This window comes from Arachis hypogaea, chromosome 10, assembly GCF_003086295.3.
Source record: "Arachis hypogaea cultivar Tifrunner chromosome 10, arahy.Tifrunner.gnm2.J5K5, whole genome shotgun sequence".
NCBI classification, from domain to species: Eukaryota; Viridiplantae; Streptophyta; class Magnoliopsida; order Fabales; family Fabaceae; genus Arachis; species Arachis hypogaea.
The window spans coordinates 21,299,407-21,313,678 of NC_092045.1; the positions used below are offsets into that span (position 1 = coordinate 21,299,407).

The 14,272-nt window shown below is 38.8% G+C and overlaps 1 non-coding gene across 1 annotated transcript; it reads left to right on the forward strand.

Moving 5' to 3' along the window:
- Positions 1–5,421: 5,421 nt before the first annotated feature.
- On the forward strand, positions 5,422–5,529 carry LOC112719415 (small nucleolar RNA R71). Its single transcript, XR_003161718.1, has one exon. It is a non-coding gene; the product is annotated as a small nucleolar RNA R71 (small nucleolar RNA).
- Positions 5,530–14,272: the final 8,743 nt, after the last annotated feature.

The window sequence follows — 14,272 nt, forward strand, 5'->3', positions numbered from 1 at the left end:
TCCAAGAGATATTCACCCAATCTAAGGTAGAACGGAGGTGGTTGTCAGTCACACGTTCATAGGTGAGAATGATGATGAGTGTCACGGATCATCACATTCATCAAGTTGAAGAACAAGTGATATCTTAGAACAAGAACAAGCGGAATTGACTAGAAGAACAATGGTAATTGCATTAATACTCGAGGTACAGCAGAGCTCCACACCTCAATCTATGGTGTGTAGAAACTCCACCGTTGAAAATACATAAGAACAAGGTCTAGGCATGGCCGTATGGCCAGCCTCCCAAAGAGGGTTCAATCAATAAAACATGATCAAAAGATCTCCAAAAGACCCCCTTAATACAATAGTAAAAGGTCCTACTTATAGAGAACTAGTAGCCTAAGGTTTACAAAGATGAGTAAATGACATAAAAATCCACTTCCGAGCCCACTTCGTGTGTGCTTGGGCTGAGCAATGAAGCATTTTCGTGTAGAGACTCCTCTTGGAGTTAAACGCCAGCTTTAGTGCCAGTTTGGGCGTTTAACTCCCATTTTGGTGCCAGTTCTGGCGTTTAACGCTGGAATTTCTAAGGGTGACTTTGAACGCCGGTTTGGGCCATCAAATCTTGGGCAAAGTATAGACTATCATATATTGATGGAAAGCCCAGGATGTCTACTTTCCAACGCCGTTGAGAGCGAGCCAATTGGGCTTCTGTAGCTCCAGAAAATCTACTTCGAGTGCAGGGAGATCAGAATCCAACAGCATCTGCAGTCATTTTCAGTCTCTGAATCAGATTTTTGCTCAGGTCCCTCAATTTCAGCCAGAAATTACCTGAAATCACAGAAAAATACACAAACTCATAGTAAAGCCCAGAAAAGTAAATTTTAACTAAAAACTAATAAAAATATACTAAAAACTAACTAGATCATACTAAAAACATACTAAAAACAATGCCAAAAAGCGTACAAATTATCCGCTCATCACAACACCAAACTTAAATTGTTGCTTGTCCTCAAGCAACTGAAAATCAAATAAGATAAAAAGAATAGAATATGCAATGAATTCCAAAAACATCTATGAAGATCAGTATTAATTAGATGAGCGGGGCTTTTAGCTTTTTGCCTCTGAATAGTTTTGGCATCTCACTCTATCCTTTGAAATTCAGAATGATTGGCTTCTTTAGGAACTCAGAATCCAGATAGTGTCATTCATTCTCCTAGTTAAGTATGATGATTCTTGAACACAGCTACTTATTGAGTCTTGGCCGTGGCCCAAAGCACTCTGTCTTCCAGTATTACCACCGGATACATACATGCCACAGACACATAATTGGGTGAACCTTTTCAGATTGTGACTCAGCTTTGCTAAAGTCCCCAATTAGAGGTGTCCAGAGTTCTTAAGCACACTCTTTTTGCCTTGGATCACAACTTTACTTCTTTCTTTTCTCTCTTTTTTTTCGTTTTCTTTCTCTTTTTTTTTCGTTTTTTTTTGTATTCACTGCTTTTTTTCTTACTTCAAGAATCATTTTGATAATTTTTCAGATCCTCAGTAACATGTCTCCTTTTTCATCATTCTTTCAAGAGCCAACATTCATGAACCACAAATTCAAAAGATATATGCACTGTTTAAGCATACATTCAGAAAACAAAAGTATTGCCACCACATCAAAATAATCAAACTGTTATAAAATTCAAAATTCATGCAATTCTTCTCTTTTTTAATTAAGAACATTTTTCATTTAAGAGAGGTGATGGATTCATAGGACATTCATAACTTTAAGGCATAGACACTAAGGCACTAATGATCATAAGACACAAACATGGACAAACATAAGCATTAATTTTCGAAAAACAGAAGAATAAAGAACAAGGAAATCAAAGAACGGGTCCACCTTAGTGATGGCGGCTTGTTCTTCCTCTTGAAGATCCTATGGAGTGCTTGAGCTCCTCAATGTCTCTTCCTTGTCTTTGTTGCTCCTCTCTCATGATTCTTTGATCTTCTCTAATTTCATGGAGGATGATGGAGTGTTCTTGATGCTCCACCCTTAGTTGTCCCATGTTGGAACTCAATTCTCCTAGGGAGGTGTTTAGTTGCTCCCAATAGTTTTGTGGAGGAAAGTGTATCCCTTGAGGAATCTCAGGGATCTCATGATGAGTAGGATCTCTTGTGTGCTCCATCCTTTTCTTAGTGATGGGCTTGTCCTCATCAATGGGGATGTCTCCCTCTATGTCAACTCCAACTGAATAACAGAGGTGACAAATGAGATGAGGAAAGGCTAACCTTGCCAAGGTAGAGGACTTATCCGCCACCTTATAGAGTTCTTGGGCTATGACCTCATGAACTTCTATTTCTTCTCCAATCATGATGCTATGAATCATGATAGCCCGGTCTATAGTAACTTCGGACCGGTTGCTAGTGGGAATGATTGAGCGTTGTATAAACTCTAACCATCCTCTAGCCACAGGTTTGAGGTCATGCCTTCTCAATTGAACCGGCTTTCCTCTTGAATCTCTCTTCCATTGGGCGCCCTCTTCACAAATGACTGTGAGGACTTGGTCCAACCTTTGATCAAAGTTGACCCTTCTAGTGTAAGGATGTTCATCTCCTTGCATCATAGGCAAGTTGAATGCCAACCTTACACTTTCCGGACTAAAATCAAAGTATTTTCCCCGAACCATAGTAAGCCAATTCTTTGGATCCGGATATTCACTCTTTTTGAGTGAAAAAGGGACCTCAGGGATCACCTTCTTCAAGGCCACAACTTCATAGAAGTGGTCTTGATGCACCCTTGAGATGAATCTTTCCATCTCCCATGACTCGGAGGTGGAAGCTTTTGCCTTCCCTTTCCTCTTTCTAGAGGTTTCTCCGGCCTTGGATGCCATAAATGGTTATGGAAAAACAAAAAGCAATGCTTTTACCACACCAAACTTAAAAGGTTTGCTCGTCCTCGAGCAAAAGAAGATAGAAGAGAGTAGAAGAAGAAGAAATGAGATAGAAGGGAGTGGCTTTGTGTTCGGCCAAAGGGGGGAGAAGTGGTGTTTAGGTTGTGTGAAAATGAAGGAGTGAAGATGGGTATATATAGGAGTGGGGGAAGGGTTATGGTTCGACTATGGGAGGGTGAGTTTGGGAGGGAAAGTGGTTTGAATTTGAAGGGTGAGGTAGGTGGGGATTTATGAAGGATGGATGTGAGTGGTGAAGAGAAAGATGGGATTTGATAGGTGAAGGGTTTTTGGGGAAGAGGTGTTGAGGTGATTGGTGAAGAAGAGAGAGAGTGGTAGGGTAGGTGGGGATCCTGTGGGGTCCACAGATCCTGAGGTGTCAAGGAAAAGTCATCCCTGCACCAAATGGCATGCAAAAATGCGTTTTGAGCCAATTCTGGCGTTAAACACCGGGCTGGTGCCCATTTCTGGCGTTTAACGCCAAGTACTTGCCCTTTTCTGGCGTTTAACGCCAGTCTGGTGCCCCTTTCTGGCGTTAAACGCCCAGAATGGTGCTAGACTGGGCGTTAAACATCCATCTGCTAGCCTTACTGGCGTTTAAACGCCAGCAAGATCCTCCTCCAGGGTGTGCTATTTTTCTTTCTGTTTTGCATTCTGTTTTTGCTTTTTCAATTGATTTTGTGACTTCTCATGATCATCAACCTACAAAATAAAATAAAATAACAAAGGAAAATATATAAAATATAACATTGGGTTGCCTCCCAACAAGCGCTTCTTTAATGTCAGTAGCTTGACAGAGGGCTCTCATGGAGCCTCAAAGATGCTCAGAGCAATGTTGGAACCTCCCAACACCAAACTTAGAGTTTGAATGTGGGGGTTCAACACCAAACTTAGAAGTTGGTTGTGGCCTCCCAACACCAAACTTAGAGTTTGACTGTGGGGGCTCTGTTTGGCTATGTTTTGAGAGAAGCTCTTCATGCTTCCTCTCCATGGTGACAGAGGGATATCCTTGAGCCTTAAACACCAAGGATTCTTCATTCACTTGAATGATCAATTCTCCTCTATCAACATCAATCACAGCCTTTGCTGTGGCTAGGAAGGGTCTGCCAAGGATGATGGATTCATCCATGCACTTCCCAGTCTCTAGGACTATGAAATCAGCAGGGATGTAATGGTCTTCAACTTTTACCAGAACATCCTCTACAAGTCCATAAGCTTGTTTTCTTGAGTTGTCTGCCATCTCTAGTGAGATTTTTGCAGCTTGCACCTCAAAGATCCCTAGCTTCTCCATTACAGAGAGAGGCATGAGGTTCACACTTGACCCTAAGTCACACAAGGCCTTCTTGAAGGTCATGGTGCCTATGGTACAAAGTATTGAGAACTTCCCAGGATCTTGCCTCTTTTGAGGTAATTTCTGCCTAGACAAGTCATCCAGTTCTTTGGTGAGCAAAGGAGGTTCATCCTCCCAAGTCTCATTTCCAAATAACTTGTCATTTAGCTTCATGATTGCTCCAAGGTATTTAGCAACTTGCTCTTCAGTGACATACTCTTCCTCTTCAGAGGAAGAATACTCATCAGAGCTCATGAATGGCAGAAGTAAGTCCAATGGAATCTCTATGGTCTCATTTTGAGCCTCAGATTCCCATGGTTCCTCATTGGGGAACTCATTAGAGGCCAGTGGACGTCCATTGAGGTCTTCCTCAGTGGCGTTCACTGCCTCATCCTCCTCTCCAAATTCGGCCATGTTGATGGCTTTGCACTCTCCTTTTGGATTTTCTTCTGTATTGCTTGGAAGAGTACTAGGAGGGAGTTCAGTAATTTTCTTGCTCAGCTGACCCACTTGTCCTTCCAAGTTTCTAATGGAGGACCTTGTTTCAGTCATGAAACTTTGAGTGGTTTTGATTAGATCAGAGACCATGGTTGCTAAGTCAGAGGTATTCTGCTTAGAACTCTCTATTTGTTGCTGAGAAGATGATGGAAAAGGCTTGCTATTGCTAAACCTATTTCTTCCACCATTATTGTTATTGAAACCTTGTTGAGGTCTCTGTTGATCCTTCCATGAAAGATTTGGATGATTCCTCCATGAAGGATTATAGGTGTTTCCATAGGGTTCTCCCATGTAATTCACCTCTTCCATTGAAGGGTTCTCAGGATCATAAGCTTCTTCCTCAGATGAAGCTTCCTTAGTACTGCTTGGTGCATTTTGCATTCCAGACAGACTTTGAGAAATCATATTGACTTGTTGAGTCAATATTTTGTTCTGAGCCAATATGGCATTCAGAGTGTCAATCTCAAGAACTCCTTTCTTCTGATTTGTCCCATTGTTCACAGGATTCCTTTCAGAAGTGTACATGAATTGGTTATTTGCAACCATTTCAATCAGCTCTTGAGCTTCTGTAGGCGTCTTCTTCAGATGAAGAGATCCTCTAGCAGAGCTATCCAAAGACATTTTGGATAGTTCAGAAAGACCATCATAGAAAATACCTATGATGCTCCATTCAGAAAGCATATCAGTGGGACATTTTCTGATTAATTGTTTGTATCTTTCCCAAGCTTCATAGAGGGATTCTCCTTCCTTCTGTCTGAAGGTTTGGACTTCCACTCTAAGCTTACTCAATTTTTGAGGTGGAAAGAACTTTGCCAAGAAGGCATTGACTAGCTTTTCCCAAGAGTTCAGGCTTTCTTTAGGTTGTGAGTCTAACCATGTCCTAACTCTGTCTCTTACAGCAAAAGGGAATAGCATAAGTCTGTAGACCTCAGGGTCAACCCCATTAGTCTTGACAGTGTCACAGATTTGCAAGAATTCAGCTAAGAACTGATGAGGATCTTCCAATGGAAGTCCATGGAACTTGCAATTCTGTTGCATTAGAGAAACTAATTGAGGCTTCAGCTCAAAGTTGTTTGCTCCAATGGCAGGGATAGAGATGCTTCTCCCATAGAAGTCGGGAGTAGGTGCAGTAAAGTCACCCAGCACCTTCCTTGCATTGTTGGCATTGTTGTTGTTTTCGGCTGCCATGTGTTCTTCTTCTTTGAAGATTTCTGTTAAGTCCTCTACAGATAATTGTGCCTTAGCTTCTCTTAGCTTACGCTTCAAGGTCCTTTCAGGTTCAGGATCAGCCTCAACAAGAATGCTTTTGTCTTTGCTCCTACTCATATGAAAGAGTAGAGAACAAGAAAATATGGAATCCTCTGTGTCACAGTATAAAGATTCCTTGAGATGTCAGAGGAAAAGAAAAATGGAAGACAGAGGTAGAAAATTTGAACTTATCAAAGAAAATGGAGTTCGAATTTTGCATTAAGGAATAGTGTTAGTTCATAAATAGAAGGATGTGAGAAGAGGGGAAGTGATTTTCGAAAATTAAGTAAAAGATTTTGAAAACATTTTGAAAAACACTTATTGATTTTTCGAAAACCAAGAATGGAAAAGGAATTAAGTGATTTTTGAAAAAGATTTTGAAATTAGAAATCAAAAAGATTTGATTGAAAACTATTTGAAAAAGATGTGATTAAGAAGATATGATTGGTTTTAAAAAAATGTGATTGAGAAGATATGAATTGAAAAATATTTTAAAAAAAGATTTGATTTTAAAAATTAATAACTTGGCCAACAAGAAAAGATATGATTCAAACATTAAACATTTCTCAACAGAAAAGGCAACATACTTGAAATGTTGAATCAAATCATTAATTGATAGCAAGTATTTTTGAAAATGGAAAGAAATTGATTTTGAAAAAGATTTGATTGAAAAATTGATTTGAAAAAGATTTGATTTTGAAAAGATTTTGAAAACTTGAAGAAAATTTGATTTGAAAACAAAATCTTCCCTCTTGTGCCATACTGGCGTTAAACGCCCAGAATGGTGCACATTCTGGCGTTTAACATCCAAATCACTACCCTTTTGGGCGTTAAACGCCCAGCCAGGCACCCTGGCTGGCGTTTAAACGCCAGTCTGTCTTCTTCACTGGGCGTTTTGAACGCCCAGCTTTTTCTGTGCAATTCCTCTGCTGTATGTTCTGAATCTTCAATTCTTTGTATTATTGACTTGAAAAGACACAAATTAAAAATATTTTTGGATTTTTTAATAATAAGGAATAATCAAAATGCAACTAAAATCAAATAACAATGCATGCAAGACACCAAACTTAGCAGTTTGTATACTACTGACACTAACAACATGAGAATGCATATGAGAAACACAAAATACTCAAGTCAATAGAATTCAAAGATCAGAGCAAGTAAATCATCAAGAATAACTTGAAAATCACTTAAGACACATGAATGAATGCATGCAATTGACACCAAACTTAAAATGAGACACTAGACTCAAACAAGAAATATTTTTGGATTTTATGATTTTGTAATTTTTTTGTGCTTTTTCGAAAATTAAGTGGAAAAGAAAATAAAGGTATCCGTTACTTGAATGAAAATAGATCTCGTGGAATCATATTGAATATTTGATGATACATTCCGTACCTTGCTAAAAAAACCGATCCTTGTTTACCAACCACACATTGTCTAACCAAATCTCTTAATTCTCTACGACGTCTAGCGCAAAAAAAGAATTCAGGAACAAGCAAATCATAATGATTTTTTTCTTTATTTTCTGTTATTTTTTGATCTCTTGTTCTTGGAATGAACTCTTAATGAGAATTCCAGGAATCATGCAATGTTTAGTCTAAGACTCCGGTCCAGGAATTAGACATGGCTTCACAGCCAGCCAAGCTTTCAAAGAAAGCTTCGGTCCAAAATACTAGACATGGCCAAAGGCCAGCCAAGCCTTAGCAGATCACTACTCCAACAGCAAGATTGATAGAAATCAACAAGCTCTTGTGATGATAAGTTGAAACCTCGGTCCAATAAGATTAGACATGGCTTCACAGCCAGTCAGACTTCAACAGATCATCTTGAAACACTAGAATTCATTCTTAAGAACTCTGAAAAAAAAATACCTAATCTAAGCAACAAGATGAACCGTCAGTTGTCCAAACTCAACAATCCCCGGCAACGGCGCCAAAAACTTGGTGCTGTTGCCGGATTTTGGCACTGATGTTACCGGACCAAAAGCTTGCCGAATACTCGAACAATCCCCGGCAACGGCGCCAAAATCTTGGTGCGCGAAATTGTGAACAATACTTTTCACAACTCTCATAATCCCCGGCATTGAACCCTAAAAACGTGGTGTTCAATACCATGGCATAAACACAACTTCGCACAACTAACCAGCAAGTGCACTGGGTCGTCCAAGTAATAAACCTTACGCGAGTAAGGGTCGATCCCACGGAGATTGTTGGTATGAAGCAAGCTATGGTCATCTTGTAAATCTCAGTCAGGCAAACTCAAATGGATATGGTGATATACGAATGAAACATAAAGATAGAGATAGAGATACTTATGTAATTCATTGGTGGGAATTTCAGATAAGCGCATGAAGATGCTGTGTCCCTTCCGTCTCTCTGCTTTCCTACTGTCTTCATCCAATCTTTCTTACTCCTTTCCATGGCAAGCTTAAGCAAGGGTTTCACCGTTGTCAGTGGCTACCTCCCATGCTCTCAGTGGAAATGTTCAACGCACCCTGTCACGGAACGGCTATCCATCTGTCAGTTCTCAATCAGGCCGGAATAGAATCCAGTGATTCTTTTGCGTCTGTCACTAACGCCCCGCCTTCAGGAGTTTGAAGCACGTCACAGCCATTCAATCATTGAATCCTACTCAGAATACCACAGACAAGGTTAGACCTTCCGGATTCTCTTGAATGCCGTCATCAGTTCTGGCCTATACCACGAAGACTCTGATCTCACGGAATGGCTGGCTCGGTTGTCAGGCGATCAACCATGCATCGTGTATCAGGAATCCAAGAGATATTCACCCAATCTAAGGTAGAACGGAGGTGGTTGTCAGTCACACGTTCATAGGTGAGAATGATGATTAGTGTCACGGATCATCACATTCATGAAGTTGAAGAACAAGTGATATCTTAGAACAAGAACAAGCGGAATTGAATAGAAGAACAATGGTAATTGCATTAATACTCGAGGTACAGCAGAGCTCCACACCTCAATCTATGGTGTGTAGAAACTCCACCGTTGAAAATACATAAGAACAAGGTCTAGGCATGGCCGTATGGCCAGCCTCCCAAAGAGGGTTCAATCATAAAAACATGATCAAAAGATCTCCAAAAGACCCCCTTAATACAATAGTAAAAGGTCATACTTATAGAGAACTAGTAGCCTAAGGTTTACAAAGATGAGTAAATGACATAAAAATCCACTTCCGGGCCCACTTGGTGTGTGCTTGGGCTGAGCAATGAAGCATTTTCGTGTAGAGACTCCTCTTGGAGTTAAACGCCAGCTTTAGTGCCAGTTTGGGCGTTTAACTCCCATTTTGGTGCCAGTTCCGGCGTTTAACGCTGGAATTTCTGAGGGTGACTTTGAACGCCGGTTTGGGCCATCAAATCTTGGGCAAAGTATGGACTATCATATATTGCTGGAAAGCCCAGGATGTCTACTTTCCAACGCCGTTGAAAGCGCGCCAATTGGGCTTCTGTAGCTCCAGAAAATCCACTTCAAGTGCAGGGAGGTCAGAATCCAACAGGATCTGCAGTCCTTTTCAGTCTCTGAATCAGATTTTTGCTCAGGTCCCTCAATTTCAGCCAGAAATTACCTGAAATCACAGAAAAACACACAAACTCATAGTAAAGCCCAGAAAAGTGAATTTTAACTAAAAACTAATAAAAATATACTAAAAACTAACTAGATCATACTAAAAACATACAAAAAACAATGCCAAAAAGCGTACAAATTATCCGCTCATCACCTTGTAACATAAGGACCACTTGGCTTCACTGGATCCACGCCTAACTTGGCAGAGAGTTGTGCCTTACTTGAGTGCCAAAATGGGGCCCAGAAATCGCCCCAGCATTTTTTGCATTTTCTGTACGTGGCGCATCTCACGCATACGTGTCAGTCATGCGTAGGCATCAATGGTCTTTTTCGCGTGTCACGCGTACGCGTCAGGTACGCGCACGCATCGCTGCACAAATCTTCAAATCACGCGCACGCGTCAGGTACGCGCACGTGTCGCCGTGGAAAGCTCTAAATCATGCGCACACGTCAGGGTACGCGCACGCGTCGCTCATCGTTGTCATCTCCTTTAATTCTTGTGCTGCAGAAATTCCATCAAATCCAGCTGAATGCTACCTAAAATAAACAGATTTGCACAAGACTCAAAGTAGCATCTATAGTGGCTAAAAGATAATTAATTCTTAATTAAACTTAACAAATTAAATGCAAATTCATTAGAAAAAGATAAGAAAGATGCTCACGCATCACATGGCAGGGTGGATTGACTTGGCCATGCCGGACTTGAACACAAGAGTCTAGAAGTGGCACTTAAGGAGCTTCTCGACGGTAAGAGCAAGGACGTAATTGCAAAAGTGAAGAGAAGGTGGAACCAAATTGCAAAAGATCGCTATAGGCAGCACAATGTTGCTTACTGCAGAGAGGTGATAAATGAAGCAACGAGGAGATGAGAAGCGATGAATAACCTTCAGATTGAAGTCAAAACAAGATCATAGAAGCTCATTGAAGGTAGTGGTACATAGTGGAGATGAACGATGGAGCTAAATTAAGCGGCGGCAACAAATCTTCAGATCGAAGCCAGATGAAGAACCAGGTCGTAGAAGCTCACTAAAGGCAACAACAACAATGTTTCTTGTAGCGACAAGGAGATGCAGGCAGGTGATATAAGATGAATGGTAATGGAATGAGATGAATTGTGGCAAGAGATTAGGGTTTGTCATTTACATTACACCCACTTTCTCATATGCAGCAACACTCATCACCCAAATTAAAAGAGACACAGAAAATGGTAATGGCAGTTTAAACTGCCAAAATCAACTAAAACCGCTACAAAAACATGAGAATTTTGGCAAAGACTAAAACCACTGAAATTAGCGAAAAAATGGCAGTTTTGTACAATCGCTGTAAAATTAGTGCCATTTTAATCCTCTTTTTTGTAGTGATACTTTTAAACATTGATGACCAAAAATAATTAATTTTAGTCGCCTTCTATCATTTCTTTTTATCAATTTATAACTTGAAAATAAAAACCCAAATCAATGGACTCATGCTTTAAACATTAGTAGTTCAGTTCATAATTAGTATTCTCCCAAATTGCTAGTTTCGAACATATAACAAAGAGTGTTGCATACAAGAATAGTTTAAGGTCAAACCCATCCTGTTTTGCTGTTGTAAGAACTGCCGACAGTATCACCACCCTCGAACTCATCCTTCTCTGTTCTCTCTACTGGAGGAACTGTTTGCTGCTCGAAAAAAAAATCGAATAGGTCGTCGCAGCATCTCCACACAACATCACCGCCGTTGCTAGTTAGCCTTCTTTCTCTCTAGGTGGTCTTCTTTTCTAACTCTTTCTTCTCTCTCTTTTTGAGACTTTGTTGTTGATGGGTGGTTTGGCAAGTATACAAAATTGCTTCAAGTAACATCACAGTAAATGGATATTGTTCCCATGAGGACTAAACAATTGAACAAAATGGTGTTTAGTTGAACTTCTAACTAGATCAACGAAACTTTTTGTAAGAAGTAGGAAATGGACGTAAAGTAACAACAATGATATATGCAAAGCATATGAATAAGAAGAATACATAATGGATGGAGATGTTAAGGTTTCAGAGATGTTTAATTCTTAGAAAAGGAAACATTCATGTTCATTACCTTGATTTATGCAAATATATTTTCACGACAAATCATATATAATCAAACGCCAATCCTTGACATTTCGATTTCTCTTTATCCCACGTAATTGCCAATTTTTTGGTTAATTAGTTGGCAAGAAGAGGTTAAGCGTAGTTCTGATTTAAAGTCACACAATTTTCAAAGCTATTCCTAGTCAATTGAAAAGTTATGAGAATAAATTTCAAGCTAACCCCAATATTAACTTTTCCAATATAAAATAAAAGGATCCAAGACAGATTTAGAATATTTTTCAATACTTCTAATCATTAAGAATAAAAACAAAACTTAATTCTTGAAAAAGTATTAATACATTAATCAAGAAAGAAACAATCAATTACCAATCCATAAAACTAAATAGAGCTCCTAACCCTAACAAAAGAAAATTAGTGACTGATAGGGAAAAATCGTCGGTAAAGATTTTCTCAATAAAATCGTAGCGTTGCAAGTACAGTTCTAAACCGACAATTAAACCTCAATCAAATTTAATTTGTTTGTCACTTAAGCAAACCCAATAAAATTAACCGAAGTATTAAACCTCGGGTCAACTCTCAAGAAATTACAGGGAACTGTTTTTACTATTGGTTATAGAAAAGTATCTTTTTGGGTTTTTGAAATAAGGAACAAGGAAATAAAATGGTAAGAAATTAAATTAATAACTAAGAAAACTCTTAACTAGGATTGAGAACTAGAAGTCATGTCCTCGTTATCATCTTCAATTGTGATGGTAATTGTATTTTGCTTTCACTTAGTTAACCTCTACAATGAAGGTAAGTCAAGTAAGCAAAATCAACTTAGGTTCACAAGTCCTAATCAAAGACTAGATTTAGTGAAGTCTAAGCCAATAATCTATTTTCAGTTATCCTTCAACAAGAGAATTTGATAACTCTATAGTCTCAACTAATCAATCCAAGTCAAGAATATAAAAAGCTAAATTAAAATCCAACCAAGCATTTTATCAAACAATTGGAAGGTATAGCATAAAAGCATAGAAGAGTAACAAGGAATATTAAATTTAAACAACCAATTGCAAGCATTAATAACACAAACTAAAGAAAGCAACAATAACCATAGAAAACATAAATTGCATTAATATGGAAATTGAATCTAACATGGAACATTCATAAACTAAATTGTCAACATAAAGTAATCAACAAGGAAAATAAATAAATCAGAATGCTAGAACAAATAAAATTAGAAGAGAAACTAAATTAAAGGAACATTGAACTTGAATTTGAGAAGAATTAAACCTAAAAATCCTAAAACCTAGAGAGAGGAGAGATCCTCTCTCTCTAGAAAACTACATCTAAACCTAAAATTCTGTGAATGAGAATTGAATGAATGATTGAATGCCTCTCATTCTGCTCCACTTCAAGCCTCTAATCTCTATTTTCGGGCTAAAAATTGGTCTAAAAACAGCCCAAAAATCGCCCTCCGAAATTTCTGATACGTGCAGCATGTGGCTCTGTCACGCGTACGTGTGGGTGACCCGTATGCGTACGCGTGGGCGACCCGTACGCGTCGCTGAAATTTTGCAAGGTCACGCGTACACGTGATCTACGTGTGCGCGTTGCCTAACTGCATGGCAACTATGACAAATTGTATATCATTTTGAAGCCCCGGATGTTAGCTTTCCGACGCAATTAAAACCGCCTCATTCGGACATCTGTAACTCAAGTTATTATCGATTTAGTACGTAGAAGTTAGGATTGACAGCTTAGCAATTCCTTCAATTTCTTGTGTTCCTTCCACTTTTGCATGCTTTCTTTCCATCCTCTAAGACATTCTTTCCCTATAAACCCTGAAAAAACTTAACAAACATATCACGGTATCGAATGGTAATAAGAGAGGATTGAAATTAGCAAATTTAAGGCCAAAGAAGCATGTTTTCAATCATAGCACAAAATTAGGAAGAAAAGTGTAAAACATGCGAATTCAATGAATAAGTGTGAGAATAATGGATAAAATCTACTAAATTAAGCACAAGATAGACCGTAAAATAGTGGTTTATCAGTGACTCATGGCAAGTAAACAGAAGATGAAATATGCTAATGAATACTAGATGCTGGATTATCTCAGATGGATCGTTGCTCGCTTATTTATATCCTATGATCTAACCTAAAGTTCAAATTCAAGACAAATATACTTTTATCTTTTCTAGAGGAATAAGATAAACTTAACAATATTTTAAACTTAAAGAAAACTTATGAGCGGATAATTTATACGCTTTTGGCATTGTTTTTTCATAGTTTTTAGTATGATTTAGTTAGTTTTTAGTATATTTTTATTAGTTTTTAAGCAAAATTCACATTTCTGGACTTTACTATGAGTTTGTGTGTTTTTTTATGATTTCAGATATTTTCTGGCTGAAATTGAGGGACCTGAGCAAAAATCTGATTCAGAGGCTGACAAAGGACTACTGATGCTGTTGGATTCTAACCTCCCTGCACTCGAAATAGAATTTTTGGAGATATAGGAGTTCAAATGGCGTGCTCTCAATTGCATTGGAAAGTACACATCCAGGGCTTTCCAGCAATATATAATAGTCCATACTTTGCCCGAGTTTAGACGACGCAAACTGGCGTTTAACGCCAGCTTTCTGCCCT